The sequence below is a fragment of the Tamandua tetradactyla genome, chromosome 8 (genome assembly GCF_023851605.1).
Source record: "Tamandua tetradactyla isolate mTamTet1 chromosome 8, mTamTet1.pri, whole genome shotgun sequence".
Taxonomy (NCBI): Eukaryota; Metazoa; Chordata; class Mammalia; order Pilosa; family Myrmecophagidae; genus Tamandua; species Tamandua tetradactyla.
This window is the reverse complement of record NC_135334.1, coordinates 65,254,399-65,278,780: the sequence shown is the minus strand read 5'-3', so window position 1 is coordinate 65,278,780 and position 24,382 is coordinate 65,254,399. Positions and strand designations below refer to the sequence as shown.

The 24,382-nt window shown below is 43.0% G+C and overlaps 1 protein-coding gene across 3 annotated transcripts in view; it reads right to left on the bottom strand.

Moving 5' to 3' along the window:
* Positions 1-24,382, bottom strand: part of TENM4 (teneurin transmembrane protein 4) — a 780,788-nt gene that overhangs the window by 695,031 nt on the left and 61,375 nt on the right. The window lies entirely within an intron of this gene.

Genomic DNA, 24,382 nt, shown 5'->3' with positions numbered 1-24,382 from the left:
GTTAGACTTTCAGAGTGATGTGGGTGATGGTTTAAGATCCCACAGGCATAATATCAATGCTTTGAAGATTTTGGGAAGTTTGAGAAGTTGAACTCAATTAACATCTCCCAGGCTCTGGTGTCTGTGGCTGAAAATGGATCCTTTGTGCTTATTGCCATAAAATGTAACTTGTATCAGATTTATAAGTTTAGAGTGCTCATTTTCACCATGCCTTAACCCAGTTCTCCGGTGGACTAGTTCATAACCCCATCAGAATGTCAGTTCCATTTCTTAAGTGTGAATCAAACTGTAAAGTGTCAACCCCTCCAATAGATCCATTCATTGAGCTACTTCCCGTGGGTTCAGTGCTGTGTCCTTCCCTTGCCTCTTAGGCCTGTGGTGGTAACAGCTTCCCTCTGTTGCTTCATCATCGCCTGTCCTCTGACTCTGACCACAGTTCTGTAAATAGTCCACTCATTTAACTCTCTTCACTCATCCCTTTTGAGTATGTCATCTATTCCCTGATGACACGGTAGAGAACTTTTAAAAAGAAGACTAAAGAAGGGGCAGTTGTTCTTCCAGATACCAAGCCATGTTATTTAAACAGCATGGTATAGATGGAGAGAGGAACAAATACGACAAAGAAAGAGGATACAGAGACCTTGCATATACAGGTTTTGGTTTATGCTGAAAGTGAAAATTAAAACACTGAGAGGAAAGAGGAGACTTAATAATGATGTCAGAACAACTGGCTAGCCACATAGAAAATCAAAACACATGCATACACTCTGGACTTGGCAGCCAAGTACAACCACTAGGTTACTCAACACTTACCACCTATTCAGAGACTCAAAGAGTCACAGAAGCTGGTGCAAGAAGAGATGTACCTCCAGAGATTCTTCTGGTACAGATCCTTGCATCCAGTTAAGAAAGAGAACCACTCCCATTTAACAGATGAAGGAACCAAGGCCAAGCCTGATTAAATGGTTCATCTAAAGTCATCTAACCAGTAGCAAAGGGACCTGGTCTCACACATCTTTGAGCGTGAGATGCAAGGCATGTAGCACCATTTCCCCTGGCATCCCACTTCCAGGTGTAGAGGCTTGAACACAATGAGTACAGACAGCTGCTGCATGTTAGCAGCGGAGGAAATAATACCTGTACATCAGGAAGCTAATTCTGCAAAGCACACCATCTAACAGGTGCCATATACACATAAATAGTATGCGCTAATCAGAGGGAAGGCATGAACTGCAAACTATCCCTCATGGACCCAAAATATAATGGTGCTAAATTGAAGGTTTTACCATGTTCAAAGCACTTTACTTGGAAGACTGACGCTTTTGCAGGCAAGGTACTCATTTCTAGAACTAGTTCCCACACTCTCTGACATCCAATCCCGGGGAACAGTGGGCACCAAACAAAGAAACGTTTGAGGCGCACTTCAATATTTGTAGAGTCTGTGGGAGACATGACAGTGCAGAGGTTAAGAGCATAGATTCCAGGGAGACCTGGGTTAGAGTCTCACTCTGCTGTTATACAACTCGGAGACTCTGGATAAATCTCTTAACCTCTGTGGACTTCTTTTCTCACCAGTAAGAGAAAGATAATAATATCCCTAAGAGTGTTGGAAGTTTAAATGAAATAATGTAGGTAAAGTGCCTGCACATACTTGGCAGTCAGTGACCCTTAACCACTATTATGACACTAATTTCCTTGCGTGGCACATCCTCTTGTTCCAAAGAACATTCCCAGGGGAGAGTTACAAAAATGCTAGCAATGACAACGCTGCTGGAAAGAGTACAATCCCTCTCTAGCGATTACTCTGACAAGCATGAAGAGCACAGCATGTGAAGTTGATCACGAACAGACAGAAAGTAGCCCCCACCCTCCCAGCATGCTTTGTTGGTGAATGCACAGGTTTGTTTGCTTACTTGTTTCTCTTTAATCAAATTAGTCAACAGTATATGAAAATCATAACATTTCATGTAAAAATTCAGATTTCTAAAAGGTATAGTGACAAAAGCCCTTCATGCCTTTTGACCACAATGAGCCAGACATGAATAGCAGCTGCCCCCTTCAGAGGGGCCACCATGGATTCTCCACTGCCACAGTCCCCACCCAACCCACTCGTCCTACCTGCCTGATCCCTGTAGGCATTCGACTTTGGGACTCATCTTCATGTGAGGCTTTCTTTCGTCAACCTGAAGGTAGAACGGTGTATCTTTGGGGAATGTAACACTTTATTAGAAGACAACTTGTTGTGATGTAACCAGTACAGATTTTGGAATTTGTCAGAACCGAATTCGACTCCTTGTCTCTGTCACGTATCGACTGTGTGGATCTGGCGCAGTTCATTTGTTCTGAAAATTTCAGTTGTCTCTGAAATTACCTCTGAAACTATGTTTCCTCATCTGCAAATAGGATCAAACATTTATCGCTCAGATTTGGCATGAGGATTAAATGAGACAATTGATATAAAGTGTGTAGCACAGTGCCTGGAACACAGCAGATTTCCAGTAAGACAGAAATTATTGTGATAATTATTTTGGAAATGCATAGAGCTGGAATGGAGGTTATAAATAAACTTATGAAATCCTTCCTGCTGTTTCAGGAAACTAAAAATAATAGATTTCACATACCAAAAAAGCAATTTTTTTACATCTTAATGTAATATGCCCTGTATATTTCATTTTCATATACCAACCTTTGATATCTAGAACCCCTTTATGATCTCCCTCTCTCACTGTTACAGTGAGATGTCTGGGACTTTGTTTGCTTAGACGCAAGTAATTGAGCCAAACGATTTTTTTTTCTGGGTCATGTCCTTCATCCTGATGTTCAATGACTTTTTTTATTTCTCACCTGGACCTGCTGGCTCCCACCTTCCCAATTCCTTGGGGTTCCCAGAGATGGAGGGTTACTCTGCTGATTGAGATTGCAAAGTGCTTGGGTGACCCTTATTTTACTTACATAATATAGCCAAAAACTCCACCCACAAAACAGAAAGACTTGTATCTTAGCTCGAGCCATGGAAACTATTCATTAAACAGCCACATGTCGTGTACCTCTATATGCTAGGCCCTGAACTTGCTGGGCACTGGGGACAAAGCGATGAATGGAGCAGAAGTTGTTCCCATGCCCAGAACCTGGCATAGAACAAGGAATGGCACATAACTGCCCAAGCACATCACTGTGCCTGCCCTCTGCCAGCTCCCTCCATCTGCCTGGTAGGGCCTGATGAGGATGAGGAGCTTGCTTCCTCATCCACCCTACACTTCTCCTGCCCAAGCCTGATTCTCTCTTCTTTTAGTTATCTCCATGAGGAGTGACTTTAAGAGTCACATATATCTAACAAAAATCCTCAAAGGTTTCACAAGTGTGGAAAATGTATAGTAAAAATATGAATGAAGAAAATTTACAAGTGGGTCATGATTTACTATGTGATAATATTAATAATAGTGACAACAAAAAGAGTGAACACTTATTAAGCATCTGTTACTTAGCAGGTCCTGCTCTATCTCATTTAATCCAGCAACAACTCCTTCAAGTATTATTATTCCAATTTTACAGATGAGGAAACTGAGGCTCAGATCATCCTGAGACCCAGTCATGCAGCTGTAAATGTCAGAGTGAGAGTTTCACCCCAGGTGAGTCTGACTCTCATGACAATGGATTCACCTACTAATCTAGTTGCCTTAGCTTTAAACATCAGTCTCTGTAATTTACTGCCTAATAAATCTCTTTTTTTTCAAGTGGATTTAATAAGGGATACTCAAAATTACTGAGCTAGAGATATTGATAATACAAAAGATACTGTGCTTTTTCTTTAAAAATTGAGTTATTTTTAAGAGCAAAAAAAAAAAAAACCATTGGGAGATATGTTTCAAAAGCTTCCTAATGAGGTATTTACCTAATAATCCACAATGGCTTTGATTGCAGGATAAATATGAGATTGCCACTCAGACTTTTGGGAAAATATATGTTATTATAAAGATTCAGCAAAGTATGTATAACAAATTGTTTTTCAGCTCCTGGCACAGAAAATTGCAGCCTCAAGAGGCTTTAGGCTGGGATGTTAAACATCGTGTCTGTTCCCAAATACTCATCAGACATATGTGACAACTTCCTTTCCAAAGAGCTGGGATAAGGTGGGACTTTGATGAAGCACCGACCTAGTCCATGGGCCCTTCCTCTCCTTTCTTAGGAAGGGTGGTGAGACCCATTCCAACCCCTAAAGAGTCCGCCAGCCTTAGAGCTCCCAGTAATAACTATCTTATGAATAATTCACAGATTTTTTTTATTTGGGAGGGTTTTGAAATCATGAGCTTTGGAAAGCAAATAAGACCCTGGGGGCTTACATCATGCCAGAGAGAGAAGTTAAATATCCATGTGAGGCTGACCTCTGCTGCTTTTCAACCAGGCTTCTCTAAATTCCATCATCCATTCTGGAAACATTTTGCCAAACTCTGTGCCAGGAGCTGGGACACAGAAATGAACATGAGAGCCACGGATGCTGCTCATTAGAGCTTCCATTCCAGTGGGCAATAGGCATTTGCCACCAATTACCAGCTGAGTAATTCACCACAATAGTGACAAGAGCAGGGAGAAGTACCAGGGGCTAAAAGAACATAAGAACAAGGGCAGCTGGCCAGAAAGCAGGGGGTCTGGGGGCTTGGGAAGGTCTATGGAAGAAATGACATTGAAGAGCCATGGCATGTCGGAGGAGCATAAGGAAGTCCAGTGTGGGTAGAGGCAGTAGTGGAGGGGACACCTGCAGCGGGGGTGAGGCTGGTGAGGCAGCCGAAGCCGAGTCACATCAAGTTCGCAGCTGTGTTAAAGACGTTGGACTTTGTTTTGAGGTCAGTGGGAAGCCACGATGGGCTCTAAGCAGGGGACTTCCATGGTGAAAGGTCACCATAGCAGTGACCTGGACAGTGAGTTGGAGGCAGTGGTGTGCCGGACCTGGTGGCTTGCACACCTTACGAGAACTGATCGTGTGCATCTCTCCCTGCCTCCACGTTCAGTGATGTGATATGAGTAGCCTGAAATCAGCCAGGGTGGGAATATTTACGACAGAGAAATTGGCAAACACTACAAACCCAGGATTTCCCTTGTTAGGCATCCACCCATGTGCCACTGGTTGGGGGGGACAATGATGGTGGGAAAACTAGTTAGGAGGTAATCCAGGCAGGAGAGGATGGTGGTCAGGAGTAGGGTGCTGACAGTGGAGATGGAGAAAGGGAGGTCTGCCTCTTCTGCATGCCATGGTAAAATTATTTCAGTTCATGACAGAATGTACCAAGTTTCAGAGTGTGCCAAGTTCCATAAGATACGTTTAAGCAATAAGAAAACCAGCAGCAAGAATACTTCTTGAGTGTCCACCACATAAGAGGCATCCTACATTATTTAATCTGCATTATGACTCAGTGGAGTATCACTCCTGTTTCACAGATAGAAATAATGCGGCTGAAAAAGGCTGAGTAACTTGCCCAAGCACCTACTGAGTTGGGAGTAGAGGAAGCAGATACCATTTCAGGAAGGTAAGCTCTGAGCTGGAACTTGAAGGATGGAGAGAATTATGATATGGGGAGATGGAAGAGGAGGCGCTGCAGGCAGAGGGGAAGGAGGAGGGAAAGCAGGGCTCACAGGGAGCAAGAGGAAGTTCTCTGTCACTGAAGCATAGTCTCTGTCACAACTACTCAAATTTATTGCTGTAGCAGGAAAACAGCCTCAGACAACATGTAAATGAATGAGCATGGCTGTGTTCCAACGGAACTTTATTTATGGACACTAAAATTTTAATTTCATATAATTTTCACATGTCACAAAATATCATTCTTCTTTCCATTTTTTTTTCCCAACCATTTAAAATGTAAAAACCATTCTTAGAGTGAGGGCCACACAAAAACAGGTGGTGGTGGTTGGCTCTGGCCTCTGAGCCACAGTTTGCAGAGTCCTAGTCTAGAGCAGCACTGTCCCATAGAAAGATACTGTGGGCCACAAATGTAATTGGAAATTTTTCTAGTAGCCACATTAAAAAAGAAAAGTAAAAAAAGAAATGGGTATAATTAATTTTAATAGAGATTTTATTTAACCCAGTCTACCCAAAATATTATTTCAACATGTAATAAATATTTTTAAATTAATGAGATATGACACATCTTTTCATATTGGTCCTAAGTCTTTGAAATCCGGTGCATATTTTATACTTACAGAGCATCTAAGTTCAGAGTGGCCCCGTTTTAAGTGTTCAAGACCACAGAAAGCTAGTGGCTACTGTATTACGCAGCACTAGTCTAGACCTCTTCAATCCCTACCTAGTTTAATCCTTAAAAATAGCCTGCACAGGGCGGTGCAAGGGTAGTTCAGTGGTAGAATTCTTGCCTGCCATGAGGGAGACCTGGGTTCGATTCCTGGCTCATGCACTTCCAAGCCAACAAGCAAACAAACAAATGAAAAACCAGACAAACAAAAATTCAACAAATTGTGCTGCAAGAATGGGATACTCACATGGAAAAAGAATGAAACACGACACCCCCCCCCATACAGCATTAAAAAAAAAAAATTAGTCTGCACAGGAAAGAGAGACTTCAAAGAACAAATCCGTCCAAAAGAAATGTCTAAAATTACCCTGTATTTAATTTTTTCATCCCAGAGGTGTTAAAACAGAACTCAGCAACAATTTGAAATTTTGTGTGCTGGTGAGCTTGGAGGATGAATGTGGAACAAGTTGTGTGCTTCAAAATAGGTTCAAAATATTTCAGAAATTATCGCTCCATGTGGGGAAAATACCCTAAAAACTATCAAATTAAACTTGAAGCAGGATGTAGCAATGATGTGTTGTACTTAGCTCCTTATATACCCTATTTAAAAAAAAAAGTCCCTTAAACTTTTCATTAATAAACTGATTTGTAAAAAAAGAAAGTATTTTTGTTCTAAACATTTTTCCTTTCCCTGGTACGTTCTTAAGTTCTTGTTCCACCATGTCAATATAGAGCATCTGATTTCAAATGATTTATTTGGTTCCTGAAGTTTTGAGGGTTTGAGTTACTTATTATCACCAAAGATGTGCAGTCAAACAGCAACAACAGCAGTCACCTTACATAGCACTCGTGTGCCCTTTTTACAGACTAAGCTATTTCCAGCACCCCACCCCCAGCTCTGACACTGCAGAAGGGTCTCTCCGTCGCTGATTCAGGGTCCCGGTAGTGAAAGTGCAAAGATTCCCAGTCATCCTTCAAGGCTCTCCATTTCCAGAGCTGCCCTTTCCACGATACCTGCCTGATAAATGTTCTAGACTGGTCAGGGCTCCAACAGCCCCTGGGACATAACTTCATGGCATTTGCCACACTCAAAGGGGGAGATGCAGGTTGCCTGTGCACCTTCAACTATACAGGGGCTGGCAGGGATTGACTCCAGCAGAGCCAGGGACCACGGGCCCTGGCAGGACGTGCACAGGCCCGACGAGGCAATGCCCTGGGAGAATGCGATGAGCAAAGTAAACCCACTGTTCCCTCAAGCCCTCTCGAGGTGTGACCACCTCTCTACTCTCAAGGGCCATTTAAAAGGGTTGCTGTAGGCTGAATCGTGTCCCCCAAAAGGATATAAGTCCTAATTCCCAACCTGTAATGTGACCCTTTCTAGAAATAGGTTCCTTGAAGATGGGATTAGTTAAGATGATGCCAAACTGGAGTAGATTGGGCCCTAATGCAAGATGACTGGTGTCCTTATAAGAAGGGGAGAATTGGACACAGACAGACAAGGGGACAATGCCACGCGAAGACTGGAGATGGAGGAAAGGCCACATGGAGATGCCGGCAGAGATGGGAGTGATGAATGCACAAGCCTAAGGAAGCCGTCGAATATTAGCCAACTCCAAAAGCTCGCAAAGGCGAGGAAGGATTCTTCCCACAGATTTCAGAGGGAGCGAGGCGCTGCTGGCACCTTGACTTTGGACTTATAGCCCCGAGAACTGTAAGACAAAACATTTCTATCATTTTAAGCCTCCCAGTGTGTTACAGCAGCCTTAGGAAACTAAGATAGGGGACTTCAAGGGTAATTTTACTTATAAGCAATTTTCACCTCTAGCCCTGACATGAAAGGTGAATCCCTCCCTTCTCCTGCTCCTCCACTCTGTAACATCTGACAGTCAAAGTCCCCATCTCCTCCACCCTCGCCATCAGTTCCTTGAGGGCAGGGGCTATTTATCATTCCCCTTGGTATCTCTGGGCCCAGCAGAGTAGCTGGCACTTGAAATACATCCAGACACAGAGGAAATAATTTTATGGTAAATGTTTGATGAATGGATGAGCAAGTCTTTGCAGAAAAGGCCCTATCATTTTCGCAGCTCTGCCAGAAGACACAGGGCCATATAACAAAAGGAACTAGTGACCCCCACAGCTTTCATTTGAGAATCACCAAAATTTTCTTTCTCCTTGAATCAGAAAACTAGGCAGGTGTCACTAACATAGTTCAGATGAATAAAGTGCTACAAAAGGTGGAAATTAGACTTTGGAATTATTCAATCCATGCTCCAAGTCCTGATTCTAATACAAATCAGCTGGGTCACCTCGGGTAACCCTCTCCTGGGCCTCCATTTACCCATCTGTAAAATGAGGAGATTTAAGGCCTAACTTACATGACAACCTAGGTGCAAGTATCTACATTAGGAATCTCTGTCAACAAATGTTGCTTTCTCTTTCTTTCCTTCTGGCTTTAATATGTATGACATATGCAGTGTAGTGCAAGATTAATTTAGTTCCTCTCCTCTCCCCACCCCATTCCCTTTCTCAACAAGCGGCAAAGGCTAGGAAACCAGTTTCTTTAAACATCTATTCCTCCTGCCAGGAGTTAAAACATAGCATACCTTCTCTGACACACACCTGTTATTGATTAAGTATAATGGAAGAACTGCCATTATTTTGTCAATAGCTACGTAGAAAAATAGATATATAATTATTTATATGCTTATACATTTTCTTGGCTATATGAATTGGGGCTTTGGAAATAACTTACTTATGCTAATCCAATGTGCCAATGGCCCACTGAAACTGGTGAAAAATGGAGCAATCTTGTCATCATTTTGATACAAATTATTGGAAGAAAATGAAAAAGGAGAGAGAGAGAGAGAACAAATGTGACATTCGAAATGGCCTGCTTTGACCAAACACACCCCCAACTTTTCCCTTGAAGCCTTCAAAAAAGCAACAATCTGGACCATTATTGATCTTTCTTTTTGGGGGGTCTTTTATTTCTCGGGATCAAGAGTTTCCACCCTTCTACATGTCAGATTAATGGCAATAACGATAGAGATTGTCTCTTGCTGTAACTAGATCTGACTAAAGCAGGTGGAGACCGCTGTTTCTTTAGTCAAGAGAGCCAGCCGGGTGTTGAGAGCGGCAAAGTCCTGCTGTTTCCAGCCCGCTGAGGCCCATGGAGTGGAGGCAGGAGAAAGGCACAAAGGCCTGAGCCTCTCACAAAACCAGGCCAGCTTGCAGGGCAGGGCTGGTCAGGCCAGTCTCTGGTCCCCCAGATGGGGCCTCACACAGAACAGGCAACAGCAGCCAATTACTGTTGATCGAACCACTGTCCGTTTGATAGATCAAACCTCCAGGAATGACTTTATAAATTTAGTGACATGAGCCTGCAACTGAAGCCCTCGAGCTTGGAAGGTGTGATCTTGGGGAAATGGCTTGACCTCTCTGAGCTTCAGTTTCCACCTACCTTGATGGGAGACCATGAGAATTAAGTACACAATGATGTGAAGCCAGGACAGAGTCCGGCTTCTGGCCAGCACTCGATAAATGGTCACCTATAATATTATTTGTAACAGTTAATAACCCTATCAAGGGGCAGGACAGCAGGCTGTAGGTGGAAAGGTACTAATGAAGTCTAAGAGGCAGACCTGCTTTCAAATCTTCATCCTAGTAGTTAACAACACAGGCTGACGATGCGGCAAGCAAACTCACTGCCCTCCCCCTTTACGTGGGACATGACTCCCAGGGGTGTAAACCTCCCTGGCAACGTAGGACAGAAATCCTGGGATGAGCTGGGACTCAGCATCAAGGAATTGAGAAAACCTTCTCGACTGAAAGGGGCAAGAGAAAAATGAGACAAAATAAAGTGTCAGTGGTTGAGAGATTCCAAAGTGTTGAGAGGTTATCCTGGAGGTTATTCCTATGCATTATATGGATATCCCCTTTTTAGTTTAAGGCGTATTAGAGAGGCTGGAGGGAAGTGCCTGAAACTGTAGAGCTGTGTTCCAGTAGCCACGTTTCTTGAAGATGATTGTATAATGATATAGCTTTCACAATGTGACTGTGTGGTTGTGAAAACCTTGTGTCTAATGCTCCTTTTATCGATGGTATGGACAGATGAGTAAAAAAAATATGGAAAATATAAATAATAGGGGGAACAAAGGTTAAAATAAATTGAGTAGATTGAAATACTAATGGTCTGTGAGAGGGAGGGGTGGGAGTGTGCTATGGATGAGTTTTTTCTTTTTTCTTTTTTGTTTCTTTTTTTGGAGAGATGCAAATGTTCAAAAAAATTATCATGGTGATGAATACACAATTATGTGATGATCCTGTGAGCCACTGATTGTATACCATGTGCAGAATGCTTGTATATCAAGAATGTTGGTATGTTTGTTGTTTACAATAATAAAAATATTTTAAAAAAACAAACAAACATGGGCTGAGGAGCCAATCTACCTGTGTTTGAATCCCAGTTCTGCCATTTACTAGCTAAGAGCAAATGACTTAATTTTTTGTGCTTTAGTTTCTTTCTTTTTTTTTTTTGTTTACATGGGCAGGCACCGGGAAATGAACCCGGGTCCTCTGGCATGGCAGGTGAGCATTCTTGCCTGCTGAGCCACCGTGGCCTGCCCTGTGCTTTAGTTTCTTCATCTGAAAAACATACATAATAACAGCACATATCCTACAGGGTTATGGTGAGGGTTAAATAATGTAAAGAGCTTAAAAATGCTTACCACATAAATATTAGCTGTTATCGTCACCAGCCTCAGCACCATCATTGCGTTGGGCAAGTTAATCCTAATTTTCCCATCTGAAAAATGGGAATAGTTACATCTATCTCACAGACACAAATGAGGTGTCAATTAATTCAGGAGCGAGAAGTAGCTGGTACACAGTAAATAAATGTTAGTTTTCTTCCCCCTTCCCTTTCCTATTATAGTAACAAGCAAGCTTTGTGGAGGGGACTCTGCATTTCAATGCATACAAGGCCATTCTTGCCAGCTTTTCTAACTTTGCAGAATCTCTTCTGCACTTTTTCTCCTAACAGCGTTAGGTCACTAGGCAACAAAGCAGTAGGACACAGATCCTGATGGGAATGAAATCTTTTTTTTTTTTAAACTAGGAACTACCCCTACAGCCATTAGAGCTGGAGAGTCACTCATAATGATACCACCAAATTATCAACAAGTCTCAGAGGTTTTGCAGAGGTTTCGCAGAGAGATTTAAGAATCTGCGCAAGGGTCTGCAGCACTTAACCCACTGAAACCTCTTCATTTGCAGCCTATCACCCCATGAGTTAAGTAGTGGATGAAATCAGCATGTATAATTTCTCATCTTCCGATGTTCAGAGAGAGAATTACATTTCATCATGAATAACACTGCTTTCAGTCTTTTTTTTTTCTCTCTCTCTTTTGCACTTTCCTTCCTGAGAACCAGGGATGAAGGGTTCAAATGAGTAGAAAGGGACAGAGGTGAGCACATCAAAGGAGCAGGCACTTGTCTTTAAGTGAAACACTAAAGGACTGATAGTCAGGGAAAAAGATTTTCCTTTCCTCATGCCTGCCAGAATTAAGATGTTCCAACAGTAAGCTCTGGTTAACTATTGCTTCCATATGCAATATGAGCACCCCTGAAGTTCAGAAAAATTTTTAAAATGGAAAATTTAATTAAAACCTTCTCTGCCTAATTGCCTTACTGTTGGCTTATGGGGTGCTTTGAAGGAAAGAAAACAAAACCCTTTATCTTCCATGTCAACCTGGATCCGTAAAGATCGGGTTTTCTGCTAGGAAAAACATGAGCCGAATGTTCCTTCAGCTTCAATTAAGTTATCAGAAGAAAATGTAAAAGAATGTCTTTGTGACCTGGGGGCAGTAAGGAAGAACTTCTTAAATCCCCCAAATGTGCAAATGATAAGGTGAAAAAGAGGTGAATTTGATAATCCCCAAATCAAAGATTTTTGCTTAACAAAATTAATAGATGGATACAAATTGGTAGAAGATACTCATCTAAAAGTAACAAGAGATTAATATTTAGAATACATGAGGAAATCTTCCAGTGAACACAAAAATGCCAGGAACCCTAACTGACAAATTGACGAAAGGACATGGATAGGTTGTAATTCAATGAAGAGAAACCCAAAGGAGCAACATGCTTATGTAGAGATGTCCAAACTTATTCAGAGTCAAAGCAATAGCAATATGCTATTGCTGCATCCATCAGATTGGAAAAGATAGAAAATTCTTTAAAGTGTCAGAAGTTATGAGGGGAGATGGAAAGCTTCTTGCTGCTGGGAATGCAGATTGGAGTCATCTTCCAGGAGAGGGATGTGGCACTACCTAACCAAGTACAGTACGCATGTGCTCTTTATCCCAGCACTCTCATCCTGGGTCAATAGTTCTTAGAACAATTCTCACACAGGTCCATTGCAGGGTATTTAGGAGGATGTTCACTACAGCGTTGTTTATAATGGCAGGGAGCTGGAAAGCATCCTGGCATCCCTCTCTGGTGGAATACATATGTGAGATGTGGTGAATGTGCACAGGGACTATTTTGCAGCTGTTAGAAACAATGGGTTAAACCACCTACACAGCAACACAGATGCATCTTAATAACAAAGTGCTGTAAGGAAAAGTAAGAGACAGAATGAGGTCTATAACACAATGTCAACAATGGAAACTTAAAATATGAAACAATACCTGTTTTACAAGATTACACTTCAGCAAAAGCCCTTATTTCAAATATATTCGAACAGTTACTAAGGAGGAGACGAATGTGAGTAGGGAATGGGGATGGAAGGGAATCACCCAATGTAAAGCCCAAGGATGACTGTTCAATATGGTAGGAATATGGTGAGTACCTGAAATCTAAAATCAGGAATGACATTGGCATACCTCATCAACAGTGGCCGATGCTCTGTCCTTTTCATTCACCAGAGGCACAGGCATAATGTAAAAACAGCATTGTCTGGCTCCTGGAAGCCAATTGCCACCATCTCTACCTCCAGCCCCATTTTCAATGGATGTTCCAAGGTAGCTCCTGGGACCCAGGGGAGCTCTGGGCTTGGAGGAACTTGGAAGCCGCATGGAAATGACGTCAAATTCCTTGTCTACCATAAGGTTGCTATGTGACCTGGCCAAACTACTGAACTTCGCTAAGCCTCAGTTTCATGCTTAAGAGATGGGTTACTGACCCCTCCCCTCACTGAGTAATTGTGAGAGTATAATTGAAAACATATGAAGCACTTCATACAGAGCTTATACATAGTAGGTGCTCAATAAATGGTAGTTTGCCTTTTATCACTTCTAAGGTATCCATTGTCTCAGGATCTGTACCCTATTCCCCACCCCTAGCAAACCCACCTATTTTGGGGCTAGTCATTGGACTAAGTGGTATAAAGACATCTTAAAGTAGGAATTCTCATCTTCACTTCTCAGATAAAGAAACAGCAGCTTAGAGTAGCAAGTAACTCACAGATTTATTCAGAGTTTATAATCAATTAATCATTTTAGTAAATTCTACTCACTCAGTAATGAGGCTGTGCATGAGAAGCAGTTTTCCCAGGACCACATATTCTAGCCAATGCCATATGAGTCTGTATCTCTGGAGGTCAGTAAATTTTCCAGAGTAAGCTTTTCTAAGTCAAGAAACTGACCTGTTTGTAATGAATCATTTTCCCTCTCAAAGGGGAGCTTCAGATTGAGGGCAGAACACATTTTAATTGTTCTTTCATTCCAAAAATATTTATTGAGCACCTAGTGTATACAATATGCAGTTCCAGGCAATGGAGATGTAGCCTTATGGAACTTATGATCTAATCGGGGAAGACAGACAATGAATAGATTAAACTATAATATAAGATTAGGGAGCAACAACCACTATGGAGAAAAATAAAACAGAATTAGGGATAGAGAGCCAAAGGAGGGTAAGGATGAGCAGCATTTTAAATTTTAAAGGTTAGGACTGAACCCTGACTAGGTAAAGACAACAAGGGACAAGAGGGGATGCGGCTAGGATTTTGCAAATATTAATTGATATCATTTAAATGTCTTGCAAGGGACAGTAAAAATGATTCTAATAGCATTCTTCCATGTCATCTCAAGACTGTGCAAAGCTTTGTAACTTGCAAAGTACTCCCACTCTCATCTCAATCTGATCTAAACACAAACCACAATAGTCAAAAATGGTCTCCACACTGAAGATGCAGAAACAGAGCACAGAGAAGGGAAATGACTTTCCTGAGATCACCCAGCAACAAAGCACCAGAAGTGGTACTTAAACCGCAAGCCCAAGACCCCTGCTCTAGGGCCGATCCTACCAGACCATACCACCTCACCTGCTGGTAAATAAAATAAGGAGTGGTTTGCTGGCTCCTTGGTACAAAACAGGAATGTTAATGATAATCACATTGTACGGTTACCTTATAGCTTCATGGTGCTTTCATGGCACAAGTTCACTGAACATTCCAAGAAACCAGGGTATGGAGGATAGTCAGGTCTGCTCGTGGTCACGGGGCTGGGAGAGTCACCAGGTTGGCACATGGGCCTCACCACCAAGGCCCCTTAAATGCAACATTCACAGTCAGCTTGTGGTTCTCCTAGGACACAGTCCCATCCACCCATGGGCTTTCTTACTGTATGTTCTAAAAGGGAAAACATCTGCAGGAAGAACCTGCCCCTTCACAACAACCCAGGTCTCCCTGGCCCTCCTCTCCCAGTAGCACCTTACACCAAGCTGCGCTTTGAGACAAGCCAGGGAACCAAGGTTCCCAAATTTGCTGAGTTCCTTGAGAAAAGGCACAAAGGGGATAAGAGCTGTGGTTAATAGGATTACAGTCATTACTAGGGAAGGCAAGGAACCTCGCTGAGAATGCATAGAGCAAATGTGATCACCCGCATCCCCATGCCCCCAGAATCCTGAAGAAAAGCTATTTCATTTTACCTCTGGATCTCAGAGTTCATGACTGGGGCAAATGTCTCCAAACAGCATTAAGAAAGTGAGCGGGGATGAGGGGTGGGCCGTGAGTGGCAGCTGCCATGAGCTGACGAGCAGCCCCAAGATGTCAGGGCTAGAATTTGGATTAGAAAATGTCAAAGACTCCTCTCCACACCCAACCAACAGTTCCCCTTACGCATGGCTGCACTTTGTGGGTTTTCTTTCACAAGGGTCACAGAAAGTCTGACACATAAACATTGACTTTTCTATCATTACCCCTGCTTGCAAAATATGTTTTGAGTGGTGATTTTATTTTTATTTTTTCCAATCTCAGTCTCAAAAGGTCAATCCAATACTTACTAGATCGACATCCTAGGGTTTGTAATACATTCAGGGTCCCTATGATGGCTTTTGGATGGCAGGACCATTTTCTTTTGCAGTAAAACGTAATAAGAGAATCTGTAGGAAGGGGAGGTTAAAATTGTAGTTTGGGGGTGGTGAATGGTTTTGCTAAGTCGGAAGCACATAAGACTCGTCTCCTTCGGTAGGACCAGTGCTCTCCCTCTTCAGCACTCTTACAGTAAATGTGCAAGAGCTGGGGGTGGGGGAGAGAATGGGGCCTATTCTTCAGCTTCTGATTATCAATTTATGAAACCAGAAATCTATCCTTTTCTCAGAGCCAATGGTGCAGGATGAAAGGAGCATGTAAAAGACTCAAATAGAAATGGGTATGGATCTACCAGCTCTGAGACCTTGAAGTCATTTGACCTCTCTAAGCCTCACTTCCTCTGCTGTAAAATGGAAACAAAATTGTGGTTTTGCAGGATACACAAACTCATAAGATATGGGGCTTAGCATGCAGTAGGTTCTCAGTAAAAGCCAGGCTCCACATTACTTTTCTTCCTTTTGACAGAATCACTTGTAGAATTACACACAAGGCAGATGAATGGGGGAGCACTCGCACTGTGTTTACAGAGCTCGTGCAGGTGGGGTTCCTGATTCCACAGTCTGGTGAAGAGTCGGCCATGACACCCATAAAGTTTAAAGGAGGCATGTCAAAGTCTAGAGCACAGAAAACTAAAATGCTTAGGTCAGGAAGATGTTTGCCTGTTTTGTTCCGTAGGACAGAGATATTTTTAAATTATGAAAAATATACATATACCAAAAATGGACATAAAATATGTATAAGGGAAGGTCATTTTTTCTGTTTTGCTCACTGCCATAGCTGCAGTGCTCAGAACACAGTTGACGCTCAATCAAAACCAGTTGGACAGATGGATGGGTGGATGGGTAGACAGACAGTCAGGGAGCATTCTAAAGAGGGAGGAAGGAGGAAATCAGCAGGTGGACACAATGAAGGAAATGAGGAAGGAGATAGGGAGAGCATATGGGAAATTCAAATTCCTGCACCCAGCAATATGAATGCTCATTTTAAAAGAACAAAAACCTTTTTTGTTAATCTATTAAGTGAAAAATGGTGAGGTGGCTGATTCCTAAAATAGTTGTTTTATATAAAGCCTGACTCACCATGGAATTAAAAAGTAATTTCCGGGAAGCCGTTAAGTTAAAGTCAAAGATATTATTTCAAAGCTCAAGGGCCTGATTACTAGTGGTTATTTTCAATTCCACCCATTTCTCAGGCAGAGGAAAGTTGGTGTTCCACGACATGCAGGGCAGAGGCTGTCTAAGGCCAGGGCATGGAGTGGGGGGCTCAGTCCATTTAACTCAATAGATGAGAGATTACAACTTCCATGAATCCAAGCCGAGACACCTGATGTTTTACCAATATGAAATTCAGGGAAATGTGTGGGTGCTCCTTGAGGACGACTATCTTCAAATATCAATCTTCCCACTCTGTGACAACACTGACCCATTTCAAATCGCCTCCAACAGATGCGGTCAATAATGCGTCACTAATAGTGATACCAGCAGAAAGGTCCTAGGTGTACTTCTGCAGGAATTGAGGTGGGTGCGGGGAGGACTTCTATGTCCTTATATGGCAAGATCACTCGTTACATAAATCTTTATACATAAATGTACATACACACAAATATAGAAACTGAACCTAAGGTGATAAACATTTTATATGCTGCTTCCTGCTTTTTAAAAGCCAACATTTCAAGTGGTTGCAATATAGCCCATTGGGTAAACACAATTATTGGAAAATCCATTCCCTTGCTGCCTGATATTTATTTCACAATGCCTACAACTTTTTTATACTATAGTTGACATTGTAATACTTACCGGTAGGTAGAAAATCTCTTCTTTTCCCCTTACCTTGGATCATATGCTTAAGAGAAGAACTTTAAAAATGGCATCACTGAGTCAAGGTTACATATAAGCTTTATCAAAAAGTTTTCCAAAACGGTTGGGATAATTTGTTATATATGAGGATATTAGTTTTACTACAGACTCACGGACACAAATTATTCCTACAATTTTCTTTCGCTAGTTTAATAGGAATAACAGCGACAGGTTCATTTCTAAAACAGCCATAGAATACAGAAAGGCTAGCACCATACTAAAGTTTTAACAAACCTCAAGAATGCTTTTTAATGAAGAGAAATGCAGTTGAAAGCCAGTGATAATTAGTAAACACGTGCACACTTCATGGGAATTCTGCTCTGACTACAACAATGGGCACGCCTCGAACTTATTCTCCTTTCAGAGTCTCTAATACCACTCTGCCCCTTTACTGGGCATTAGCCCTGGTGAGAATTCCATGAGAAAGGCTGGAAAGAAATGAAAGAGGGATTTCAAATATCCCCTTTGTGTAGCCCATAATAAGGATTATTATAAAACTTTTGTCCAGCATATATACGATACCATGGCAGTTAATGAATAAGTTAATTGGCTAAATCATTCTAGTGGGGACCTCCAGTTCATTCCCATTGAGCCCCTAATGTGTGTATAAAAGATTAGGACTGCATACGAGAAAAGATCAAGACGCCAGATGGCTCAAGGGAGCCCCACCGATATTTTAATTTTTTTTATTACTATGAAAGTACTACATTCTCATTAAAGACCACTTCGGGTGGGAAAGGGAAAAGTAAAATGAAAACAATGATCATCCTATAGTTTCACAATCCAGAGCCAATATTTTGATAGTTTTCCCAAGCAACTATACATAAGAGTGGAAACAAATTAAGAATAGATCAAACGTAGATTTTTAGCCTGATTTTTCTATTCAATATTATAAGCTTTTCTAATAAAAGTTTTCTTCCAAAACTTACTTAATGGCTAAAAAATATTACCTATCATGGAAGTATCATGGATGCTAAATCATTCTCCTACCTTTAACCACTTATGACATTTTCTTTGATTTTTTTTTTTTTTTGTTATTATTCTTCCATTCACTCAACATATATTTATCGTATGCCTTCTGAGTGGTATGTGCTGGGTCAACAAAACAGTCCTGGTCCCCCTGCCATCAGGAAGACAAATATTAAGCAATTTAATTAAAATTGTGTAAATGCAATAAGAATCGACGTTTAAGCTGAGACCTGCAGGACGGCGGATGATGAAGAAGTGAGAATGGGAGTAAGAGCGTCCCAGCAGGGGGGACTGCTTGTGCAAAAATACTGGGGGGAAAGAAAGATGGTGCCGCTGACGAAGCACCTTCAGGACCATGCAATAGCATGGCAGGAGGGGAGGAGAGTGCTCTGCGGATCACTCCATGCTAAGTGCATTGACATGCCAGTCACACTATAAGAAATAGGGGATGTACTTTTAAATTTTAAAAGAAAAGGACACCTTGGGACTGGATTCCTTAGACCTGAGGAGCCTCTAATTAGCAGTCCATTTGCCTCCAGATTTCCCGGCTGGCCAGTGTGCTTGTCTCCTCACTATGGGCCATGCACACACAAACAGCAGGGCAGAGTGCCAAGAGAGGACAAGCCCACCATCCTGCAAAGGCTTGCAGCAGCTGTCCTTTCTCCTCTAGAGGGTTTTGCCTCGAGGGAGGGCCGTGAGGGGAAAAGATTCCAGATGCACGTACAACATTGAGATCTAATATCTGGATCTAGGTGTCCTCGTGTAAGATTTGTCTCAGTCCTTAAAATGACCATTGGGCAAGCTTGGCGGGCAGAAGGCAGGTTCAGTCTTGGTCACCATAGCTGAAAATGTTGTTCTGCTAAAACATCTTTTCCCTGTCGTGGGTCCACCTGGCTAACTCCTACTTATCTGGCCATCGCAGTTTAAGTATAACCTCTTCCTGGAAGCATTCCCCGGTGAGGTTGAAATCCTCTTGACAGTGGCACACTCATCTTCCTCTCCCAGCGCTTCCCACAGTGGACATAATAGACTCTTAATGTATCTGTTTTCTTGCCTGTAGTGTGAGCTGGGCATAGAACACAGGTGCAGTAACTTTCTGATGAATGAATGCATGAACTGTGGTCCCAACATGCAAATTTAATTTTTATTAGAAGCTTATCAATGTGTACCTCCCTCCCCCAGGTCAACACCACCACACCCCCCAGCCCCACAATTCCTTGTCCTGCCTTGCCCGGGTGGGTATGTCCCTCGCAGTCCTTCACATTTAGCCCTGCCCCCTGCCCATGGGTGCCAGCTCCCAGAAAAGGATCTGGGCTTCTTCTCTGTGCGGTCGCTAGTACTGGCATAAGCAGGTGGAACAGTGACCCTCAAACATGTCAGCTCCTGATCCCTGGAACCTACAAATGTTTACATTAGGTGGGAAAAGCTTTTGCAGATGTTATTAAGCACCTTGAGATGGGGAAATTATCCTGGACTATTTGGGTAGACCCTAAATGACATCATAGAGATCTTTATGAGAGAGAGGCAGTGGGATAATAAGACATACACAGCAGAAAAGAAGGTGATGTGAAGATGGAGGCAGAGATCGGAGTGATGTAGCCACAAGCATAGAAATGCTGGCAGCCACCAGAGGCTGACAGAGGCAAGGAACACCTTTTCTCCTAGAGCCTCCAGAGGGAGCCCAGCCCAGATGAAACCTTAATTTCAACCTGGTGTTGATAATGATTTCAGACTCCCGGCCTCTAGAACTGTGAGAGAATAAATGGCTGTTGTATTAAGCTGCCAAGTGTGTTAATTTATTTCAGCAGCTTAGGAAACTAATACAGCTGCAAAGTTGCTGGTTCTGCATGACAGGATACCTGGCATGTCATCTCAGCTATGAAATTCACTCAGCAACTCTCTTTTGGGATGGGATTCTCATCTTTGCCCTGATTCACAGCTAAGCAAGGGCAAGTTCCTCTCTCCTCTGGCTTTTAGTGTCCTAGCAGTAAGATGAAAAGAGGAGCAGTTACCTACCTGGCAAAATTGTTGAAAAGATTAAATGGGACATGTACATATACAATCTCTAGCACAAGGCTGGGCACAAAGCAATCACTCCAGCAGAGACACATCTAGTCTCCCTTCATTATTACAAAAACAGTAGACAGCACTGCTCTCAGGCCTGCCCTGGGCCAGGCACTGTGCTGAAGGAGTTACTGGGCAGCATCGTCAAGAGGGGAGTAGGAGGTTAAACATGCCCTTAAAGATAGGTGTTTCATGCTCCCTAGAAAGTGGATGTTTCATGCTCCCTAGAAAGAAGGAATGTGAGTTAATGAAAAGTTGTAACGTCCCAGGAAGAAACACAAGGCACAAAAATACAGCCCAGTCACAAAAGAGAGAATACTTTTATAATACTAGAGGCACCTTTTCCCTTTCTTCTGTAACCTGCTCAAGACATTTCCCAGTAAGTGCATCTCTCTCATAACCCAGAGGTCAGAATCAAACAGTAAACACAGCCAACCCCTTTTCATTTTGTCATCTCTACTTTCTGTGTCTTCCTCAAGAATTAACTTTTCTAGACCCACTGGTCTGAAATAAAAGAACAAAAAATATGAAAGTAGAAAATTCCTGCCATCTCATGCAAATTTTGGGGTTAAAAGGATGGCTGTTTCTCTCTCCTAAGTTCTGATGCTTTTGCGCTCTGTCTGTGGGAACTCTCACCCAGGTCCTGACTCCTAAAGACAAGAAGAGGGTCTGTCAGAGCCCCAAATCCATCTTAGGCCTCTGGGGGACAACTGCAGGCTGGAACCGAGCACTGGCCAGGAGGCCCCTGTCTGGCTCTGCTCCTGGTGTCTGTGCCAAAGCTTCACAGTCTGGACTTGGGGATCCCCAGGGCAACTGGGGAAGAAAAAAGGATGAATAAGTAAAACTGGCAGAGAAGAGGCATTCCATAACTGCCCAGTGAAGTGTCTACCGTAGAAGAATCATCTCATTCTTTCTTCTGGACTCCCTGTTCAGACTTCCACCTTGGGGCACACCTTGCTCAGAACTGCTTATAGCTCACCTCATCTTCTGGGCTCAGGCTCCAGACTCTCTGGGTTTGAATCCTAGACCCTTAACCTATTAACTGGGTGACCTGGGGAATGTAGCGTCACCTTTCCATGATTCAGTATCCTAATCTGTGAAATGGGGATAATAAGGGAGATGAAAACAATTACGGCTCAGTGAGGATATAATGTGCTTCTCCTTTATTTCTCCTTCTGCATTCGTTCTGGGAGCAAAGTGGTAAAGCAGACAGAGCCCCTGCTCCCATGGAGGCCACATTGCTAGTAGGAGTGCCTGGCAATGAATGGGAAAATAAAATGAGAATTACAGCTGTGGGCAAATACACATTTTGATGAGAAAGGCAGTCAAAGAGGAAGATCTTTATAAGAGAGGGCACTCAAAGCACCTCCTGAGCAGTGCATGAGAAAAGAATGAGCCAGCTATTCTAGGAGTGCAGAGCCAATGTGACGGCTGTCATGTGGGAAAGTGCTGGGCAGGTTTGGGGTACAGGCAGAGGCCTGAGTGCCTGGATAACACAACAAAGTTCAAAGAGCTACCTCACAGGCCAGCTCTGCTGTGAGTTGTTTAAATTTCATTGTCATTGTGATGATAAGCCTAGATTTGAAATCTTCTAGGCAGGGAAGTGAAGGCATCATATTTTTGTTCTCAAAAGATCACTCCAGTTATATATAGAGGCAGTATGGGAAAAGAGCGGTAACGAGAGACCCTGTTTGGATGCAGTTGCAAAAGTTCAGGGAAAAGATCGGACTAGGGTGGCACTAGTCAAGATGGAGAGGAATGGATGGATTCAAGAGGAGTATGAATAACATCAGATATGGATCTGAGTGCTATCAAGCAGTGGACTAAGCACCGGACACTGTCTCATGTAATCCTCCTAACAGCCCTTTGAGGTCAGGACTCTTACTATCTCCAGATGAAAAAATCTGAGGACCAGAGAGGTTAGGTATCTTCCCCAAGACCACACAATTAGTAAGTGATAGAGGCAGGAGTCTAACCCAGTCCATCTAGCTTCAGAGATCACTCACCAAGCTACTTGTCACTGCTGCCTCCAACAGGCCTGATGGTGGATGGGCTATGCGTGGTGAGGGAAAGGAAATGGGAGGTGGCTTCTAGGGTTTAGTCTACTAGGGTTTCGGGAGGGGGTGATGTTTACAGGTGGGGATGAATGGAGAGAGACACTGGCTTGGCAGGGGCAGGATCGGATAGGGGGATCAGAAGCCCTTCTTTGGGCCTGAGCCACCTTCATCTCCTTGTCCCTTTTCTGTTCTCCACAAAGCACATGATGGAGGACAGTGGCGGGGGGGCAGGGCTGGGGGGACAGAGGGATGCCGGGCAATTGTTCTCTGACTATATGAACCTCCCTCCCCCAACACATGCAGGTGTGAGCCTCCCAGTAATCTTTTGCAAAAGGAGGCGGTAAGGCAGACACATGGAGAAACAACGCATGAGAAAAGCAAAGCAAGACTGCCCAAATGAGTTGTTCTTTTCCCCTTCAAGTTTTCTCATAAGTTATCCGTGGTTTTTAGGAGTGGCACACATGGGCATTTTCCACTTCAAGGCCGCATGCAAAAAAAAATGTGACTGAGGGACAGAATATGACTACTGTATTTCTGAATCCCGGAGGCAGGAATCCAAAGCTATGTCCGGGACTGGAGTGGGGTTAAGGGCGTATCCCCATCCTCTGAGGCCCCTTCCCGAATCAAGTCTTGGGAACGAGACTGATCTATTTCAGTGTTTAGTGAAGAGTCACTTGGCTCCATAAGATGTTAATAAGCATCAAAGTTTCTTGGTCAAACAGGCTTGTGGAAAGCTGACTTAGTAAGGTTTCTTTACTGCAGGACTTCTCAGAATCTTAAATGCACATCACAGGGGGCATTGTGATTCTCCAAGTAGAATTTCCCAAAGGTATTTGATCATGCATGCTTTTATAAGCCAAGCATCTCATGGCAGAAGTGTTCCAGGGAACAGACTTTGAAATATTTTCATGTAATCTCTTTCACTGTTAGGGGAAAGGCAATAGACCCATTGCTCAGAACTGAATGCTGACGTTTTCCAGGTGTGTTAGGGAGAAAGTCAAGCTAGAAGCTTTGTAGGGAGTGTGGAATATCGGAGGCTGTGTGATAAGGTTTTAGGACAAAATATAGACAGGGCAGTGAAACATGCTTAACCTTGGTTTCTCAGCTGTCTGATAAGGAGAGTTCTGTGAGGATTCATGGAGATATTTTATATCAAGGGCTCACTGCAGGAGGCCAGCGCACAGTAGGCCTCTCGTAGTTCTCCAAGACCTCTGGCAGGCTCCTTGTAGCCCTGACTCTTCAGTGCAGGATCTGTGTGTCTCAGGCAGCCCTTCTGATTTCCTGGCTACCCCCAGGAACAGTCCTCTCTATGTGGCTGGATTCCCTGCCATTATCCAGCCTCTCAAGTGGTCAGTAAGGGGGCCAAGTCCAACTTGGAACTTCAAAAAAAGTCCTCTTGGGTACAGAGTAATTGTAGCCAGTGATGCCAACGATGCCCCACAGCTTAAATGGCCTGAAAAATAAAACACTAAACCAAAAACACTCCAGAGGAAAGAGGCAGTTTGCACAGCTTTCTAAGTGCATCTGGTTTCTGCAATGCTCCAGGGCTCCTTTTCTACTGTAGCTGTGTCATCTGTAGTAACTCAAATACATAAGACATAGCCTTATATTTTAAGAGTCCCCAACATTTGCTCATCACTCAATTATTCATTCGACACATTCTGACTTAACCCCATCTCTGACCAGCACTGGGCCAGGCACTACAGCCTAGAGGAGCTGCCAGCCTGGTGGGGAAGGGAGACAGGTGGGATGGTAAGCATTGAGTTGCAGCCATGAACAAAGTCTTATGAGAACAGGAGGAGGTCAGGCTTTGGTTTG